We start from the raw sequence: 20269 nt of genomic DNA, 5'->3' as shown, positions 1-20269 counted from the left end.
AACCCAGTTACTCAGGAGGCTGAGCAAAGTGGACTGGGTTAAGCCAACCTACATTACAGAGGACATTCGAGGACAGTGTGGGCAACTTCATAAGATCTTGTCTCAAAATTAAAGGGTGCTAGAACACAGCTTAATGGCAGAGCACGTGCCTAGCATGAAGACTCAGGGACAACCTCCAGAAGAGAGACCCACCCCCCTCAAACAAACAAACAAACAAAAAATACTTATAATCTGAAACAGCTTTTTATGATTTAACAAATCTGAAGCTATGCACCTGGCTCATAATAAAAAGACAGCTATTTGTAATAGCAAATTTAGCAAATATTTAGTACATTCCAACATGTATTTATTAAATATTGAAATATAATGTTGATCATTTGTATTCAAATTGCTTCACACACACACACACACACACACACACATACACACACAATCACTAGCTCCATATTCTATTACAAAGACAAATTACCTAAAAAGGAGTACAGAGTACAACTCATTTGTGCCCAACTGTCCTTGGGATTTCAATTTGCAACCCCACAATCACTAAGGCAGTTCCTTAAAAATCAATCTTCTAACTGTTCCATCCTCCCCACTCCAGGGTGTGCGTGTGTGTGTCTCCTAAACATACCCTACTGGCTCTGTTTGCCAGCAGGATGCTAACTAAAACAGAAAAAAAAAGTCTACATGGAGAAATGATTGAATATACTTGAGAAAAAAATACAAGCTAAGGGGCTGGGGAGATGACTCAGCACCAGCTGTTCTTGCAGAGGACCTGGGTCCAATTCTCAGCACCCACATGGGTGCTAATAATCACCTGAAACTCCAGTTTCAGAGGATAGCATGTCCTCTCCCAGCTTCCATGGGTGCCAGGCACACATGTGGTACATATACATGCATGCAGACAAAAACCCACACACAGGAAATAATTTTTTTTTTTTTTTTTTTTTAGTTTTTCGAGACAGGGTTTCTCTGTGGCTTTGGAGGCTGTCCTGGAACTAGCTCTTGTAGACCAGGCTGGTCTCGAACTCACAGTGATCCACCTGCCTCTGCCTCCCGAGTGCTGGGATTAAAGGCGTGTGCCACCAATGCCCGGCAGGAAATAAAAACTTTTAAAAAAGTAAATCTTAGAAGAGGAGGAGGAAGAGAAGAAGACTGTATTCTGAGAGTCAGAACTTCCAACTCTGGCCCAGTGATAATTCGGCCAATCTTACCCCCTACCCCCAACCAATTATAAAGCTTAATTAACAATTGGGCCTTTCAGTGCTCTGGAAATCAAAGGAGTAAAACAACCTAAGAACATTTACAGCTGAACACTGTAAAAACTGGTCAGAACAGTGAGAGTCTATAATTCTGCCATCTCCCAACTCAGAAGGTGCCATGGGCAGCAGGGCAGTGTAAACAGTCAGCACTGGTAGCTTTTGCTCATAAGTGGAGGGGAGCTTGCTGCTTGCTAATTTGAGGTGGTGAACAAGATGCACATCCAAGTGCACTGTCAAGCTGAACAAGATGGTGGGCAACTCTAGCAGGCTGAGGCTGTAGTACTGGCTGGGCAACTCAGGCACAAAAGAGTTGGGAACAGTGAAGTTTGTATGGCTGAGATTTATAACCCAATACTTAGAAATTTGAGGCAGGTAGAATGCTGGAAGTTTAGTGTTAGTCTGGACCATATACTGAGTTCTAGGTCAGGCTGGACTAGTGGTATACCCTGTATGAAAAAAATTAAAGGAGAAGGAGAAAGGAAAAAGAAAAAAGAGAATGGGAAAGGAAAAGAAGGGACACAAAGGGAAGAAGTAGATTACAAACAGCCTGGACTTGATAGCTCCCCTGCTCAAGGCCAGATGTACTGGTATCAGAGCTCAATGGCTCAATGTCTAAGCCAAGCACTTGTCAAACACTAGCTGACTTCTAGGCAATGAGCTACACAGACAGAGAGGCAAACCCTAGAAACTATGATTAGAAAACAATTACAAGAGCATCTATACTTTACACAAATACAGGTATACTTTCAAGTCATTCATAAGTATATATAGCAGCTGCCATTTAACTATGTAAAAAGTAACAACCACACACATGTATACAGTATATCCATATGGACAAGCTTATAGAGAGAACAGATTACAGAAGCAAGAATTTAACTGCCAACAGGCAACATGGGACTTTCTACAGATGAAAATTTCCTGACTGGACTGCTGCCGCAGTTGCACAAGTATAAAACCTAATAAAATCACTGAACTGTACTCTAACAATGGGTGAGTATTAAGACATACAAATCACACCTCAACACAGATGTTTTCTAAAAATGAATACATGACTAAAAAATGTTTTAATAGTCTCAATGAGCTATACCAACTAATATCTGGTTTTTGTTTATTCATTTGATGTAGCTGAGCAGATACCATTCTGTCAGGCATTGCACAGAACTTCAAGAATCCTGATTGAGATAAAAAGATTGGCTTCATAAAAAAATAAAAAACTACAAATAAAAAGCATTAATTAAGATAATTGGTAGTAATACAGCATTAAAAAGTCTTAATACAAAATGGTATCCAGCCGGGCGTTAGTGGCACACGCCACTCGAACTGTGAGTTCGAGGCCAGCCTGGTCTCCAGAGCGAGTGTCAGGATAGGCTCCAAAGCTACACAGAGAAACCCTGTCTCAAAAAACAAAAAACAACAACAAAAAAAAAAGGTATCCATTATATGGAAGGCACACTTAAGATGTTATCCTAGGATTTAATTTAAAAGGGAGTTCAAGGAAAGAAAAAACAATGGCAAGAAGACCAAGTAACAGAAAATAGAATAAGATCCAACCCTGGAAAAGTAACATTCTGGTTGATGAAATTAGAATTATAAGGAGGGGAGGCCTTCCCAAACTAGAAGAGGTGGGTGCAGTCTATAGAGCTGAGGGTCTGCTTCACCCAAATGACAACAGGCCCAAGGAAGGCATAGCATGACAATTTTAAACATGCAGGAAATAATTCAGCGGGACATCAAATAAAAAGAATATAAGAGGGGGCTGGAGAGTTGGCTCAGTGGTTAAGAGCACTGGTTGCTCTTCCAGAGAACCAGGATTCAATTCCTGACACCCACATGGCAGCTCACAACTGTCTGTAGCTCAAGTAGATCCAACTCTCTCACACAGATATGCAGGTCAACCACCAATGCACATTTAAAAAAAAACAAAACCCAAGAACCAAAGGACCAAATAACCAGTTGGTGCCAGATGTCTCCACTCAACACCTGTCTTCCTCATCCCCAGCACTGGGATTACAAGCATGTACCACCACACACAGTGTTTTTCACATGAGTTCTAGGGGTCAAATTCATATCCTTGTGCTTGCTAGGCAAGTAAATTACTAAAGCCATCCCTCAATTCAGTCTTTCTTTTAAAGTGGCACTTGGGGGTGGGGTGGGGTGGGGGGGTCGGTGGGGGACATGGAAGGATGGGAGGAAGAGGGACGGGGGATTGATATGTAAAATAAGATTGCGTCTAAATTAAAAAAGAAAAAATCATAAATTAGCACCAATAAATGAATAAATGAAGTGGCACTTGGGCTAAGATTTGATGTGAAGCAGTGTGAAGTGAGGCATGCCAAGCACAAAGGCCCATGTTGAGAAGGCATTTGGACGCTGTCAAGAAAAAAAGGCCAATGTTGTTACAAGGTAGGGAGCAAGAGGGCAAATGAAGAAGAAATGAAACCAGGCAGGGGCTGGACTCCAAACCTTACAGTGTGAATAAGGGATGTGAAATTGTACAAGATAATTAAATGTAGTGAGTTCGAAGCTAGCCTGGTCTACAGAGCGAGTTCCAGGACAGGCTCCAAAGCAATACAGAGAAACCCTGTCTCAAAAAACAAAACAAAACAAAACAAACAAAAAATTAAACGTGACTGATTTTAAACAAGGAGTCACTTGATCAAACTTAGGCTTATAAAATTTCATTCTAGCCAAAACAACCTTGACAAAGAATAAAATTGGAAGACTCCAGAGAGGGAAGAATGATGAGCAACGGGGTCAGGACCAGGCTGGTGAAACCCACAGAAACAGCTGACCTGAACAAGGGGGAGCTCAGGAACCCCAGACTGATGGCTGAGAAGCCAGCATTGAACTGATCCAGACCCCCTGAACGTGGGTGTCAGTGAGGAGGCCTCAGCAATCTATGAGTCCTCGGGTAGTAGACTAGTATTTCTCCCTAGCACACAAATGGACTTTGGGAGCCCATTCCACATGGAGGAATGCTCTCTCAGTCTGGACACATGCCTAGGCCCTGCCTGAGATGATATGACAGACTTTGGAGATCCCCCATGGAGGGCCTCACCATACCTGGGGAGCAGAGGGGGATAGGGTGCAGACTTGGGGGTGTTGGTGAGGGGCAGGGGGAGGAAGGGAGGGAGAGAGAGCTAGGATTGATATGTGAAGCAAGCTTGTTACTAATTTTAAAAAATAATAATAAATAAATAAAATTGGAAGAGGCACACTTTTAAGTTTCAGAATTACAAAGCTATTATAATGATGTCAACCTAAAATGACTAACAGAAAGAGACTGCTCAGAGCAATGAGTTTATTTCGAAATAGCAAGAGGCTGGGACCCAGGATTCATGTGCCAAGACAGGATATTCAAGGGAAACCTTTTAAAAATGGAATGCAAGGAGATATTTCAATGGGCAAAATGCTTGCCTCGAAAGCAATAGAACCACATTTCCACCCTCAGAATCAATGTTAAGGGGTGTGTGTGTGTGTGTGTGTGTGTGTGTGTGTGTGTGTGTGTGTGTGTGTGTGTGTGTGTGTTTCTAAACAGGTAAAAGCATCTGTTGTACAACCCTGACAACCTGAATTCAATTCCTTGAACCCACAGTAGAAGCAGAGAACTGACTTCCATTTTTTTTTTACTTCTATATACACTTGTTTGTATATACATGTACACACATGCACAAACACTCACATGAATTTAAAAAGCAGGGGACATGCACACAGCATTTGTGTGCACTCTCAGCAAAGGGAGGTAGAGACAGTTCTGGTCAGTCTGTCTGACCTGCTTGGCCAACAATAGGTGGCTGGCACCAGAGGAATGGCACTGGAGATGGACCTCTGGCCTCCCACACATGTGCGCTCACAAGTGCACTGGACAGACAAAAACTGAGAGAGCACTTGACTAGTATGCATGAAGCCCTAGGACGCATCCCCAGCACCACATACAGCCAGTACAGAGGCACATGCCTGTAATTCCTGCACTTAGGAGGTGGAGGCAGGAAGATTAAGAGTTTAAAGCCAGCCTTGCCCACAGGAGACCCCAATTCAATTCAAACAAACAAACAAACAAAGTCACGGACTGTATAGAAACAAGGTCAGTAAGTTTTTGTTCTTTTTTTTCTCTCTTTTGGTTTTTCAAGACAAGGTTTCTTTAATGAGACCCTACGATTTAAGGTGTGCATCACCACTGCCCAGCTTGATTCTTCGTTTTTAAACGTTACTTTTACTATCAATTGGGGGGGGCACATGTGTGTCTATATGAGATGTTGGATCCTCTGGAACTAGAGTTGCAGGAAGCTGTGAGAGCTGCCTGACATGGGTGCAAGAGCAGAATGCAAGTTATGTAGGAGCGGAGCTATTGAGCAAGCTAAGCTCCTGGGAAATTTGAGGGGAAACATAACATTTTTCATGGAAAACAAGAAGGTAGATTTAGGTCAGGAGGTCATGGCCCTAAATTTTCCAATAACTACATAATGTTTCTGATCAAACAATACTTAGTGGCATGGGTTAGGTGGCAATGAATGAAGGGAATGATAAATTTTACTGATATTGACAGAGAAATGATCCTATGAAAAAAAGCTCTTCAATGAAATCTCCAAAATAATTGAAATCTGGACAAAGCACACTCAGCTCAGCGCCACAGAGCAGAGCTAATTTTAGGGGCTTTAATAATGATTGCTTTATCTTTGGACTGTCACAGGAGTGGCTTTCTAACAAATTCCATTTGTTTTAGGGTTTTATAAGCATACCACAGGAGAGCAGAGAAGACACACTATAGAGAATTATTCTGAAGTAGCAGGGCTTTTTGATAAAACCTTACACTATTCATATTTTGAACTATATTTAACTTGCTAACTTTTGACAACTGTCAGGATCCAATAGGTGACAGATGACTCAACGTCTTTTGAAATTACCTTAGCAGCAAAGTGAAAAGTCAAGTAAGGGCGGTGGCGGGACTGTGACTCAGTGGGAGTGTTTGCTCAGCATGCATAAGGCCTTGGCTAATATCCCCATGAGGGGGGAAAAAAACACTCAGTTGCAAAACAAAAACAAACAACTAGCTACCCCTCTAAAATAAAAATTATATGCTTTTCAAAAATTAACAAGGTGAGCTGGCCCTGGTTTCACATGCCTTTAATCCCTGTACTCAGAGGAAGAGTCAAATGGATCTCTGAGTTTGGAGGCCAGTCTGGTCTACAGGAAGAGTTCCAGGACAGCCAGGGCTATAGAGAAACCCTGCCTCAAAAATCAAAAAGAAAAAATAATTTAACAACATGGGCATGCCTTCTACCCCAGGACTTAGGCTGGAGCAAGAAGATGAGCAATTCAAAGCCACCCTTAGCTTCAAGGCCATCCTTAGCTACATATGGAGTTTGGGGCCAACCTGAGCTACAGATACTAGCTCAAAAAAAAAAAAAAAAAAAAAAAAAAAAAAGGTTAGTATGGCTGATGTCTATAGTATCTTATACTGTTACTCATTTTCCACTAAAACATCTCAACTACCAGTTCTGAGCATACTGATATGTGCCAGCAGTTTCTCCAATATACTTTCAGAGCATAGATCTTTCTGACCCTATTTGTGACCTCTGCATACTTAACAGGCCATCAATCCATCACCAACTGGAAGCCCCTAATTCAGTTAAGGACAGAAGGATCACTAGGACATGTTGGTCAGACAAAAATACTAAAAACTTCAAGAAGGGATCTTTGGCTTTAGCAAAAACATTCTCCTTATTTTCACTAACTTATGAAGCTTGACTTCCTCTTTGGATGTTTCTCAAACTGGAAGACCACAGGTTCACACTGCAGCCCTGCTACAAGGGCCTCTGGGTCACCCCACTTCACAGATGAACAAACTGAGGCTCAGGCAGTATGTTCTCCTCAACACTTTTCTAGGTCTGACCAAATCTTCAAAAAGTCCTTTAGCGTTTTATCTTACATATGGTATTTACTCCAAAAGATGGTCAATCCCTAAATCCCAAGGACTGTCCACACTCCACCTTCACCACAACAGGCATAACAGAGAGACAGATCTCACTGCACACCACATATCCAGCAAGCTTCCACAAGAACCCATTTGGCAGCACTTTTCTCTCATCTCTAGATGAGAGCCAGTGTCAAGCCTGAGGTCCCTACTCACAACTTGATGTTACTCCTTTCAAAGCCCGGGCAAACAGCCCTTTCAGAAAGCACAGGGCTGGGGATTGGAAGGAAGGCTTTTGGAAAAAGCCCATGTCAGACAATTGTGAGAACCAGGAGTCTAGATTCCCTAGAACCCACATAAAAAAGTTGGGCAGGCATGGTAGCTGCCTGTGATCTTGGCGCTTGGGAAACAGAGACAGGGATTCCCCAGGACAAGCCGGCCAGTTAAGACTAAGCCAAATCAGTGAGCTCCTGGTTCGGTGAGACCTCGCCTCAATAAAGTGGAGAGAGGTTGAGGAAGACACCATTGAGTTCACACACACACACACACACACACACACACACACACACACACACACACACACACACACACACAAAAGAAAAAAAATGATATGGCAGGGACTGGAGACTCAGTGGTAAAAAGCACACACTGGGCAGGCAGTGGTGACACATGCCTTTAATCCCAGCACTCAGGAGGCAGAGACAGTTTGAGCTCTGTGAGTTGGAGGCCAGCCTGGTCTACAGAGTGACTTTCAGGACAGCTAGGGCTGTTACACAGAGAAACTTTTTCTCGAAAAACAAAACAAACAAACAAAAAGAGCACATACATACTGTTTTTTTCTGAGGACCTGAGTTGATTCCTAGAACCCATATCAGGTGGCTTACAACTGCCTGTAACCCCTGCTCCATGGGCAATCTTAACACCTCTGACCTCTGTGGGCACTTGCACTCATGACCACATACTGCCTGCCCCATACACATAATTAAAATAATAAAAATAAATCTTTTTTAAAAGGACATGGAAGTAGGAGGGCTTGTTGGGAGGAAGGGGTTCAGTGGGAGAAGGAACTAAGAAAGGATCATGGGAGGTAAGATAAAAGATTTTATATATATGAATATATTATAATTATATATATTTCATATGTAAATACTACATATATATATATATATATATATATATATATATATATATATGAAATTGTGAAAGGCTAAGTAAATCAGAAAAGAAAAGAAAAAGAACAGTAAAGGCTGACCTGTTTCCCTTGCGAATCCTACTGTATACATGCAAGTGTATATGGACATCTATATAACGAGAGAGAGAGAGAGAGAGAGAGAGAGAGAGAGAGAGAGAGAGAGAGAGAGCGCTCTTCCCAGGACCTCAAATGCTGCATCATGTCTTTTCAAAAAAGTAGCAGTATTTTCTCAGCTGGGGCCTTTGCAGAGCTAAGGCTAAATAGACCAGAATAGAACCCTGGAATGCTTAATGTCATTTTTAGCTTCAAGGAAAGAAAAAGAACTGACACACTGCAAAAACATACCTTAAAACACTATTAATAGGACTGTTCCACTGCAGCGTGTTCTTTCCCTTAGAAAGACCAGAAAGCTTCTAGACTCAAGAGTGTCACAATTTCTCTCTTTCATTTTTTTCCCTCTTTCATTGTTATATACATGTTGGAGATCAAATAAAAGGCCTCACATGATAGGCAAGCATTTTACCCTCACTCCCCAAAAACTATACAAAATTTCCAAAGTCATTCAGTATTGAGTTGAAGAGAGAGATGACTCAGGGGTTAAGAGCACTGGCTGTTCTTCCAGGGAAACCCAGTTTGATTTCCAGCACCCACATGGTAGCTTACAACTGGATGTAACTCCAGTCCCAAGTGATTCAGCTCCTCTTCTGGCCTCCATGGTGCCAGAATCTATGTATTTGGTGCATAGATGTAAAAACAGACAAAAACACCCAAACTCATAGAATAAATAAATAATAAAAAACAGCATTGCCAGATGTGGTGGTGTACACCTTTAATCAAAGCACTTGGGAGGCCAAGGCAGGGTATCTCCATAGGTTTGAGGCCTTATAGCAAGCTCCAGGCCAGACCCTATCTCAAATTAATTAATTAATTAATTAACTCAAATAAATAAATTAAATGAAAAAACTAAAACCAGTTATGGGGGCTGGAGACATGGCTCAGGAGTTAAGAGCACTGGCTGCTCTTCCAAAGGTCCTGAGCTCAATTCCCAGCAACCAGATGGCAGCTCACAACCATCTACAATGAGATCTGGTATCCTCTTCTGGCATGTAGGTATACATGCAGGCAGAACACTGTATACATACTAAATAAATAAATCTTTAAAAAAAAAAAAAAAAACAGCAATGGCTGGCCAACAAGGTGATTCACTGCCTAATCTGGTGACCTAGATGTAATCCTCCACACTCACTTTAAAACAGGAGAGAACAAACTCCTGCAAGTTGTCCTGTAATCTCCGCATGCTAGCCATGGCACAAGCCCGCCCACCTCTCCTCTATACACAGACACATCATGAATCAATAAAATTAAAATGCTGCACTGTACATGTGGAGAAGTCAGAGGACAGCTTCAGGGAGCTGCTTCTGGTCAAGTGTCTCCACTGACCCATCTTGCTGACCCTGCTCCAGATTCTATAGCTATTTTGCTGATGGGGATGGGAGGTAGAATGTGTGGCTCAGCCATTAAAAACATTAACTACTCTTCTGGAGGACCTGGGTTCAAGTTCCAGATCATAACTCTCTGTAACTACAGTTCCAGGGGAACTGACCCCTCCACTTCTAGCTTCAGTGGGCACCAGGCACTCATATGATGGGGGAAGTACTTCTGTATATGCTTATCTTATTGATTGTTGAATAAAGTTCTGTTTGGCCAATGAGGCAGCAAGTTAGGCAGGACTAGGAGTCAAAGAGGATTCTGGGAAATGTAGTAGAGAAGTGGTGATCCAGGCTGGAAGTGACATAGCAAGGAGACTCATATTTAAGCAAGGAGAAACAGGAAATGTCCCCTTTCCCCTTTGCATGCTCCAGCGGCGCCATGTGAGCCACCAGCGCCATGTGAGCTACCAGCAAGAGAGGGCACCAGCGGAAGACATCCTCTGTAAGATAAGTCTTATAAAATATATAGATTTATGATAATTAAGACTGAGCTAACAGATGAGAATCCCAGTCATTGGCCAAGCAGCTTTGTACCTAATATGTCTCTGTATTATTTTGTCCATCCACGCTGCAGGCAGAACTCAGGCGGCTGGTGGAGACCACCCACATGGCGGTAGGGCTCGGGCGGCTTTGTCGGAAAGATTTATTGTAACACTCATGATACACAGACATACATGCAGGCAAAACACCCATAAGTAAGACATAAAAATAAATAAATAAATAAATAAATAAATCTTCAACACAACTCGTAAAGCTAAGGCCCAAAGAACAAGTGTAGAAGACAGAACAGAAACATTGAAAAAGCAGAGGAACAGGAAGGTGCTGTGAGGTTTTCTCTCCTAGAAATGCAAGAGAAGCTACACCCATGAAGTCGCACCAACATGGCTGCCTAACCATGATGTGAACAAGGATGACACCAACAGATATGCTCATGTGGAAGGAGGAAAGCTCAGGAGGCCTCAAACTTCAAGCCCCATGGTCAGGAGAAAAGAGAGCTGGCCAGGCATTAACAACTACCCCTAACATTCAGGATACATTTGGGAGCAGAGGGAGCACAAGCAAAAAACTCAAGCACTTTTCAAAGTTCAAGTTAAAATGAAATAATGTTTGGGAGCTGTGTTAAGAACACTGGAGGGCTATGGTGGCACACACCTTTAATCCTAGCAGTTGGGAGGCAGAAGCAGGCGGATCTCTGTGAGTTCGAGGCCAGCCTGATCTACAAAGTGAGTTCTAGGACAGCCAAGTCTAAACAGCAAAATGGTTCAGTGGAGTGGGTAAAGGGGCTTGCCTCCCAGTGATGCAAGCCTGAGACCTGAGTTCCATCTCCAGAACCAGTGTAAAAGTGAAAGAATCTACTCCAGAAAGTTGTCTTCTGATCTCCACAATTGCACCATGTACATGCACACATACGTGCACACACATAGGTGATTTTGCTGACATAGCCCTCTTCTGGATTCTTCAAGCTCATGTTTACAATCAGTTGTAACCCATGGCAAACAACACATATAAACACAAAGGAAATTTAATCCAACTGTTTATTTCCATTTGGTCACTCAATCAAGCCTATGCCTTTCTATCAACACTGTAAAATTTAGTATTAATCCAGACAAGGAAAAGGAGAAAAGGGCACTGAGTTAGTCTAACAACCAGCTGGTTACCAGAGATGGGAGAGCTGAGCTCAGTCTGAATCAGGCTTCTTCTTAGTCACCTGGCATTAGATAAAGCATTGAGTCACAGTTTTCTAATCCACAAAACAAGAGCAATGATAAACTCTTTCACAGTAATCAGAGTGGAAATTATGAAAGGAAGGAGCAGGGAGCAGAGGAAATGGAGCACACTTAAAAGGTTCCCCTTTTTAAAGAGTAGCTTCCAGGCCTCTTTCCACACATACTGGTCCTTGTCCCCCACCTTTATCTCCTAAGCAGGATGGGTGCCATGGAGCCTGCCCTCAGGGCTACTCATACCAGCTCCAGCTTGTCAACAGCTGCCTGTGCTCGCCTGTGTGCTGTCCCCTTTTCCTCTGTACATCTCCTCAGGGACGTCTTCTCTGGGTGTTCTTTTCCCATCCTCAAGCCCCAAATCAACCATTTCCCCTACTGCAACCTCAAACTACTGGGTGAAAACATCTTGTGTCCACTCAGACAGACCACTGTGCTATGGTAAGTTTACTCCAGAAGACGGCAATCTTTGCAAAAACCCATCATCATCCAGTATGCTGTAGATATGTGAACAGTGGGTAAGGATAAAACCAGGAACCCACAGGTAAATATGAAGTGTCATTTCCTAAATCTTCTTGAAACACCTATAAAGTCACCTGAAACAAACCAAATATTGAACAAAATAATCAAAAAGTAAAACAAAGAACTACAAGTAAACAGAAACAAAGTAATCTGAAAGCAATGAAAATGTTCTGCAATTATAAACACAATCCTCAAAGGGTTTTATTATTTTTATTTTATGTGTATGGGCATGTCTGTGTACCACTTATGCCTTGGTGCCCATGGAGGCCAGAAGAGAATGTTGAACTCTCTGGAACCAGGCTGGCTTTGAACTCAGAGATCCACCTGCCTCTGCCTCCTGAGTGCTGGAATAAAAGCATGCTCAACCACTGCCTGGCTTTTTTTTTTTTTTTAAATCAACAAAATAACTATAGAATTCGTGGCAGGACCAGCAAGATGGCTCAGTGGGTAAAGACACCTGACACCAAACCTGTCAACTGAATTCAATCCCAAGGAAGGAGAAAAGCAACTCCCTCTAGCTGTTCTTTTACTTTTATACATTTGCACTGCAGCATGTGTGCATACACAAAATAAAAATAAAAACAACAATTTATACACAGCCTCTTGCCTGAGCTTCAATTTTCTTCACTCATCTCATTCACTATCCCAGTGTGCAAATACACTTAATATTCCTCTGCTTAAAACCTTCAGCCGACTGTTCCTCTCAGAAAATAATCCATAACTAAAATGGAGCTAACCCCAGCCTTCATCTTGACAGATGGCCTCTTCAACTCCTCTCACCATCAGCTCTGGTCTCCCCTACTCTCTCACCCAATGCTGCCTGTGTCAACCTAAAGCATCTCTGAAGGTTTTACAATGTAACCATGGCTGACCTAGAACACCTATATAGACCTAGCTGGCCTTGAACTCACAGAGATCCACCTGCCTCAGTACCACCACACCCAGCTAGGAGGTTTTTTTTTTTTATGCACATTTATGTTCCTGCATGAGTTTGTGCATACATCATATGCACAAGTGCTTTCAGAGGCCACAAGAGAGTATCAAATTCCCTAAATGTGAAGCTATAGGCACTTTGTGACCTGCCTGATGTACCAGAAACCAAACCAGGTCCTCTGCAAGAGCAGTGTGTTGGTTTGAATAAGAATGGCCCCCAGAGGCACTATGTGAAAGGATTAAAAGGATCAGGCGGTGTAGCCTTGCTGGAGGAAATATGCCACTGGGGATGGGCTTTGAGATTTCAAAAGCCAAGCCCAGAGCCTCTCTGCCTACAGATCATGATGTAGCTCTCAGCAATTGCTCTATCTGCTGCTAGCATGCTGCCATGCTTCCTGCCATGATATAATGTATCAAATCTCTGGAACTACACACAAGCCCCCACTTAAACGCTTTCTTTTATAAGAGCTGTCTTGGTCATAGTGTCTCTTTACAGCAAAAGAACGGTGACTAAGACAAGCGCATGAGCACATAACCACTGAGCGATCTCTCCAGGCTTACCTGTTTTTATCATCAGTATAACTTTTCCTTTGTGAAAGAGTTCTTCAGTGTGTGTGTGTGTGTGTGTGTGTGTGTGTGTGTGTGTGTGTGTGTGTGTGTGTGTGATGTATGTGCAGTGCCCTTAGAGGTCCTAAGAGGACATTAGATTCAGATTCCCTGCAGGGAGAGTTACAGGAGGTTGTGAGCTAATCTGTGGGTGCTGGGAATCAAACCCACGACCTCTGAAAGAGCAGCCAGTGCTCTCTCCAGCCTCAGTGTAGTTTTACTTTATCACAATCACTATCCCACATAAACTGGTTCTCCACTTCTGTTGTAGGAAATTACTGACTCCAACCTTAATCATAGATGAAATTCTGTCGTCTTCTTTCTGAAAAGATAGACATGAAATTGCTAATCAGAAACTGTTAAAGTTAAAACCTTTCTTTTTATTTAGACAGAAGAGAGGGGATGATGGGGGATGTCCTTCTGTATATATGTTTTTCTTATTGGCTGATGAATAAAACACTGATTGGCAAGTAGGCAGGCAGGAAGTATAGGCAGGGCTACGAGACAAGGAGAATGCTGGGGAAAGAGGCAGGGAGAAACTGCCAGGTAGTTGCTGAAGGAATAACATGCTGGAGCCTTCTCTGTAAGATAAGGCCATGTAGAAATACATAGATTAGTATTTATGGGTTAATAATTAAGAGAGAGCTAGCCAGTAATTGGCCAAACAATTCAATAATTAATATGCCTCTGTGTATTTATTTGGGGCTGATGAGCAGTGGGACAAGGTAGAATAGAATCTTTCGTCTACAAGAAACCACTGCAATTACAATTTTCATGAGCAGAATGGAAATGCCTATTATTTTATCTTCTTGAACCTTTCTGAGGACTTCACGATAGTAGCCTGTATAGCTTCTCTAGGGTATGAAACATCCTTCAATTCGGTATTGAATAAATAAAATGCAATTGACAGTAACAATATCTCAGACGATATCTGAAATGTTGTTGCCATGAAATCTGACTCCTACATTTCAGTCAAACACAAAGAGCACAAATGAATGTGATTCACCATCTGCCTGCAAAGAGCTGGCAGGAAAGAAGACAAGAGACCCTCCACATACGCCATGATGGGATGATAAAAAGGTCATACGGAGATAGGAACAGACGACATCTGAGAAATTTTTAAGGAAGAGTTACATCAATGGGCTGTGGAAGGTCAGGACAGAGGAAATGGCACTAGAGGATCCATAACAGTCCCTCTTTGGTGGGGACAGACACATGTAGAAGAGGGCAAGGATACATACTGAACTATTGAACAGTCAGTTAACTCTCAGTGGACAGAAATAACAGCATAAAACAGAAAGTGAAAAACAGATCTGCAGTATTTCAGAGTCACCAGTGGCCTGCATAAATGTGCTAAAACATAATGTATGAACTCCTTCTCCATAAATGAGAGGAGAGGCAGGAGGAGGCACTCCTAGGATGGTGGATTAGGGGCTTCCAAATTTCTGCTCTTCATGGAAGTACAGGAACACTGACAAAATGGTCAAGATCCGCTTTCTCGGAACTCTGAAAATTCACTAAAGGCTTACAAAAATCCAAGGAATGTTTATTCAAGAAAGAAGCCAACTCTCACAAGCAATGAGCTCCATAGCACTGTACCTTGCCTCACTCTCTACCCCCAGCTCTGAAGAAACCTTGAAAACCAACAGCCTCATAAACATCTTATGAACACCAATAGCCACTGACCAGGGCAGACCAGAACTGCAACTCAAACAAAACAGTGCCCTCAAAGAGCTGTCGCTACTTACCTTATCTAAGCTCCATTCTTAGGACTTACCTTGATTTGAATAGAATCAGAGCTCCCTTCATATGAATGGCCATATCCCCAAAGCATTTGTTTAAAAATAATCAGAGACAACTACTTAATGCCACAGCTTCAGGCAGTGGCAATCACAAATACAGCAATCAAGACTAGAGATTTAGGGAATGAGACATTCATAGAGCTTAGAAAAGCCCCCCAAATGCCATGAGAATGACTCTCAGCACTGCTTGGCCTGATGTTCTTAGTCCACAGGAAGTGCACAGTGGTAAACTGCTGATACACAAAAGGAGTATACACACACACACACACACACACACACACACACACACACACACACACACACAGAAGCACTCCCAGGATGGTGGAATTGGGACTTCCAAAGTCTGATCTTCATGGAAGTACAGGAACACTGACAAAATGGTTACAATCAACTTTCTCAGAACTCTGGAAATTTACCAAAGGCTTACAAATAAATATCCAGGGGCTGCTTATTCGAGAAAGAAGGCTGACGCTCGGCAAGCAGATACAGTACTGGGTCTCTCCTTTCCCCTTCAAAACCTGTTTCTTTTCTAGCATTTGCTAACAGGGTGAATAGAAACACCATTTGGACAGTTACCAAAGCCAGAAATGGAGAAGTGCTCTTAGGGCTTATGATGTAGTTCAGATCAGTGGCGGTGTGCTTGCTTAGCACACAGAAGACCCTGAATTTGATACCCAAGTCTCCAAAAATCTCTGTCCTCAAATCCTAGCCGCGCCAGCTTCACTGGCCTCGCCATCTGCACCTGGAGTCCTTGGTGACCTCACGAAGCCAGTCTTGTCTCTGTCTAACTGATCTTCCACAACATTACCAGCATCAGAAGACTCTTTCAAAAGGGATTCTCCAAGCTGGAGAGAAAGCTCAGCGCTTGCTGTGCTTGCAGAAGACCCAAGTTTGACCACCAGCACATAAAGTGGCTCACAGACACCTGTAACTCCAGCTCCAGGGGATCTGATGACCTCTTCTGGCCTTAACAGGCATTACACACACGTACAAACCTACACACTCACATACAGAAACACACACACACACACACAATTAAAAATAAATCTTTTTTTTAAAAAAATCTATTCGCAATGCCCATTCATGTGACCTGCCAAGTAGAAGATGTAGAGGTGGAAGCCCAACTTGATTTCAAAGCCCTACCCTTAGGGCTGAGAAAGGGAAAGGATACATAAACAAGCAAATACAATAATCACAGGTACTTTTGACAGTAAACATTAAGCATAAGACAGCCCAGTGTAGTTGCTGATGCCTGTAATCTTAGCACTCAGACCCTGAGGCAGAAGGATTGTAGCTAATTCTGGGCCAGCCTGAATTAAGAGTGAGATCCTATCTCAAAAAAAAAGGGGGGGTGACAGCTAGAGAAATGAGTCAGTGGGGCAGAGTGCTTGCACACAAGCATGAGGTCCTTAGTTTGGATCCCCAGAACCCATATAAAGTCAGACACAGTAGTTTGTGCCTGTAATCTCAATGCTCCTACAGCAGGGTAGAAGTAAGACAAAAGGATCTCTGGAAGCTTGCCAGCCAGCTAGCCTGATATGGTGGAGAAATAGAAAAGACCTTGCCTTTAGGCAAAACAAGGTAGAAGGTGATGACCAAACACATGTGCACCCATCACACAAATACCCATAAAGCTAAAATAAACTGAGAGCTTTTCTATAAGTGCAACAAGATATGACCCAGCCCCTTCCCGTTCCCTTTATCACACTTGGAACCCCCCAATTCATCCTTCTGTCTCCCATACCAGTCTTCAGGTAAAGGGTCAAAAATCCTTTTGGAGGCTGAAGAGATGGTTCCACTGTTTAGAGTATTTGCTGCACAGTCACAAGGACCAGAGATGCCCTCTTCTGGCCTCTGTGCATACACATACACAGGCACATGTACCCCTAACACATACACAGGTGCATACACTCATACATACAGACACATAGGCACATATAAATCTTTTTAAAAATTCACTTTGGGAGAGCTGGGGAGATGGCTCAGTGGTTAAGAACACTTGCTGCTCTTCTAGACAACTCAGGTTCAATTCCCAGCAACCACACAGCAGATCACATCCATCTTTGAGCACAATCAATGCCTGAGTCAACATTCTGTCAGTGGAGAGAAAAAGACCTGAGGTCACAATAGGATTCATGACAGCAAGGAGAAAGGAAATGATTCTGATATGTATTTTCAAAGATTCACTTTATTTTTAATTTTGTGCATATATGTGTGCATGTGTGTGGGTTCATGCATGTCAGTGCAGGTGTCCCGAAGTCCAGAAGAGGGCTTCATAACCAATGAGCAGGTGTGAACTGCCCAATATGGGTTCTGGGAACTGAACTTAGGTCCTTTTCAAGCATAGTACAAACTCTTAACATCTGAGCCATCTCATCTACTACTCCCTGGTTCTAAAGTTTCTATATGTATGCTTAGAGGCCATGGGTAGACAGAGAGAGAAGAGAGAGGAAGGGAGGAAGAACCAGCCACATTTGTAATGCCCAAGTTAGCAGCAGAGATGAAAACTGAGGCCTGACATTCACCAGAAATGGGGACCAAATAAATATCTCTAAAAACCACAAACATTCTGAACATGGTGGCACATGCCTTTAACCCCAGTACTTGGAAGGCAGAGCCAGGTGGATTCTCCTGAGGGATGAGGACCCCTCGTCCTGAGATAAAAGGACAGATCAGAATCAAATAAGCACAGACAACAGGCAAAAATGGCAAACCCTTGAGATCCAGGCCTAGCACCCACCAGTTTCTTCTGTTAAGCAGGGGAGAGGGGGGGAGAGAGGGAGGGAGGGAGGAAGGGAGGGAGGGGAGGGGAGAGAAAGGGAGAGAGGGAGGGAGGGAAAGGAGGGAGAAGTCAAAGGATCTCCAAGTAGTCACTCTAAGCAAAGCTGGGACTACCTCCATGTGCTAGACCTACTGTGTGAGTGACCATCAGTGAGCACTTTACACATTATGGGTACGGCTAACTCAAGAATAAATTAGGATACTTATCTTTAGAACTATTTTACATCGTTTATTTATTAGGGTATGGGTGGATCCTGTGGAGGTCAGAGGACAACTTGAAGAAGCCAAGTCTCTCCTTCTACCATGTTTCGGGCCCTGAGGATCTAACTCGGGTAGTCAGGTTTGGCAGCAAGAGCCTTAACTCCCTGAGCCATCTGCTTGTCCCTTGCAGAGGATGGGAGTTCAATTCCCAGTACCCACATGGAGTCTCACAACCATTGGTAACTCCAACTCCCAGGTACCCAACGCCCTCTTCTGGCCTCCTGAGGCACTAGGCACACACATGATGCACATACATTCCTGCAGACAAGACATGTATGCATATATAAATCAAAACAAGGAAAAAGGAACTAGCATCAGGATCGCAGGGAATGTCTGAAGGGTCAAGAGTCGAGAGGAAGAAAAGGCAAGAGACAGAGGTTGTCTAAAGTCAGAAGAGTTGAGCAGAGGAAAGAAACAAAGTGTCTCTGAATTAAAAGGTACAAACTACCCCATGAAGGGGAATCAGCAACTGACATGGAAAGGGGGACTCGCGGTGGCTCATGCTTGCCACCCAGGACCTAGAAGGCGGAGGCACGGCCTGATCTACATAATGAGCTTGAGGCCAGCCTGGGCTAGATGACGATTCCCAGGTCATACTGAGCTACGAAATTTGAAGCCAGCCTACGCTACACAATGAGTTCAAAGACAAGGTGGGCTGCGCAATGAATCTAGGGCGAAGCCAAGAAGGGGTACTCACTGAGTTCAAGGCCAGCCTGGGCTACAAAATGAGATGTCTCATAAAAAGAAGTGTGGGGGGGGCGGTCCTCAAAAAACGGGATGACGGTCTCCATCAGGCTGAGGATGCCGGGTGAGTGTGCACAGGTGAGGAGGGGGACGGTGAGTGGAGAATCGGAAAGCCTGCTGGGCAGACGCAGCAAGCAGCGCCCGGGACTGCTGGGCGACAGGAGCGGGACGCGACGGGCGGCCGGGCGGCTGGCCGGGGCGATGGGGGAAGGGGCAGGCGGGATGAAGGATGGAGGCGTCCGGGGCTCGGCGCCCGGAGCGCGGCACCGCTTACCTACGATGGCAGAGGCGCAGCCGTGCCGTCGCTCCAGCATCTTGGGCTTCGGCCTTTTCTCCCGCCCGCCGCCCTAGCTGGTGGCCATGGCGCCCGCCCCGGGAGCGCTTCCTCAACGCCAGGCGACCGCCCTGGCCGGCCCCGCCGAGAAGCGCACCCGCCCGCCGCCTCAGCAGCGACTGGCCGCGGTCGCCTCCTCAGCGCCCGCCGCCCGCCGCCGCGTGGCCGCAGGATCTCACGCACGCCGCCATTGGCTACTCCAAGCCCGGCCGCGCGATGTGTCTGCCTCTCTGATTTGTCGGTTCCGGGGGAAGGCGGGGTTTGGGAGAGAGCCGGTGGGACAGGCACTGAGGGGTGGGGTCTGACATCTGGGCCCAGTTTTTGGCCAACTCGCCTCGCCGGAGGGGAGCACCCCTGCACCCCTGCAGCTACCTGCAGGGGTAGTTTGTTGCTAGAGCAACGGAGCCTGTGACCTAACTGGAGGGAAGCCAGGACAGGGCCCCGAGCCCCCAGGGGATGTCCAAGAAGGCCCTTCATCCTTGAAACCCAGGCAGAGACAAACAAAAGAGTGTTCCTAGGAAGACTTCCCCCCTCCCCCGCCTCCCTGCCTGGTCTTCAATTTGCACAATATTCCATACCACAGAAAAGTATAAATGAGGGCTGAGGAGGAAGCCTTGGGTTCCATCCTCAACACTGCATAAACTGGAAATGGTGGTACATGCCTCTAATCCCAATACTGAGGTTATAGAAGCAAGAGGATCAAAACTTCGAGG

General features: G+C 44.2%; 1 protein-coding gene across 6 annotated transcripts in view; it reads right to left on the bottom strand.

The window, feature by feature from the left end:
• The window catches only part of Tpst1 (tyrosylprotein sulfotransferase 1), a 69404-nt gene extending 49727 nt beyond the window's left edge, over nt 1–19677 (bottom strand). For 2 of the 6 annotated variants that reach the window (XM_035443364.1, XM_035443368.1), the window contains exon 1: nt 19497–19673. The gene's annotated coding sequence lies outside the window, so the exon portion shown is untranslated. Of the gene's footprint in view, nt 1–13923; nt 13957–19175; nt 19441–19496 lie in introns of those variants that run through there. The other 4 variants (XM_035443366.1, XM_035443369.1, XM_035443367.1 and 1 more) reach the window with 4 other exon arrangements.
• Between the last annotated feature and the right edge of the window lie 592 nt (nt 19678–20269).

This window comes from Cricetulus griseus, chromosome 4 (genome assembly GCF_003668045.3).
Source record: "Cricetulus griseus strain 17A/GY chromosome 4, alternate assembly CriGri-PICRH-1.0, whole genome shotgun sequence".
NCBI classification, from domain to species: Eukaryota; Metazoa; Chordata; class Mammalia; order Rodentia; family Cricetidae; genus Cricetulus; species Cricetulus griseus.
Note: the sequence above shows the minus strand (reverse complement) of the source record. Positions and strands in the feature narration are given on the sequence as shown.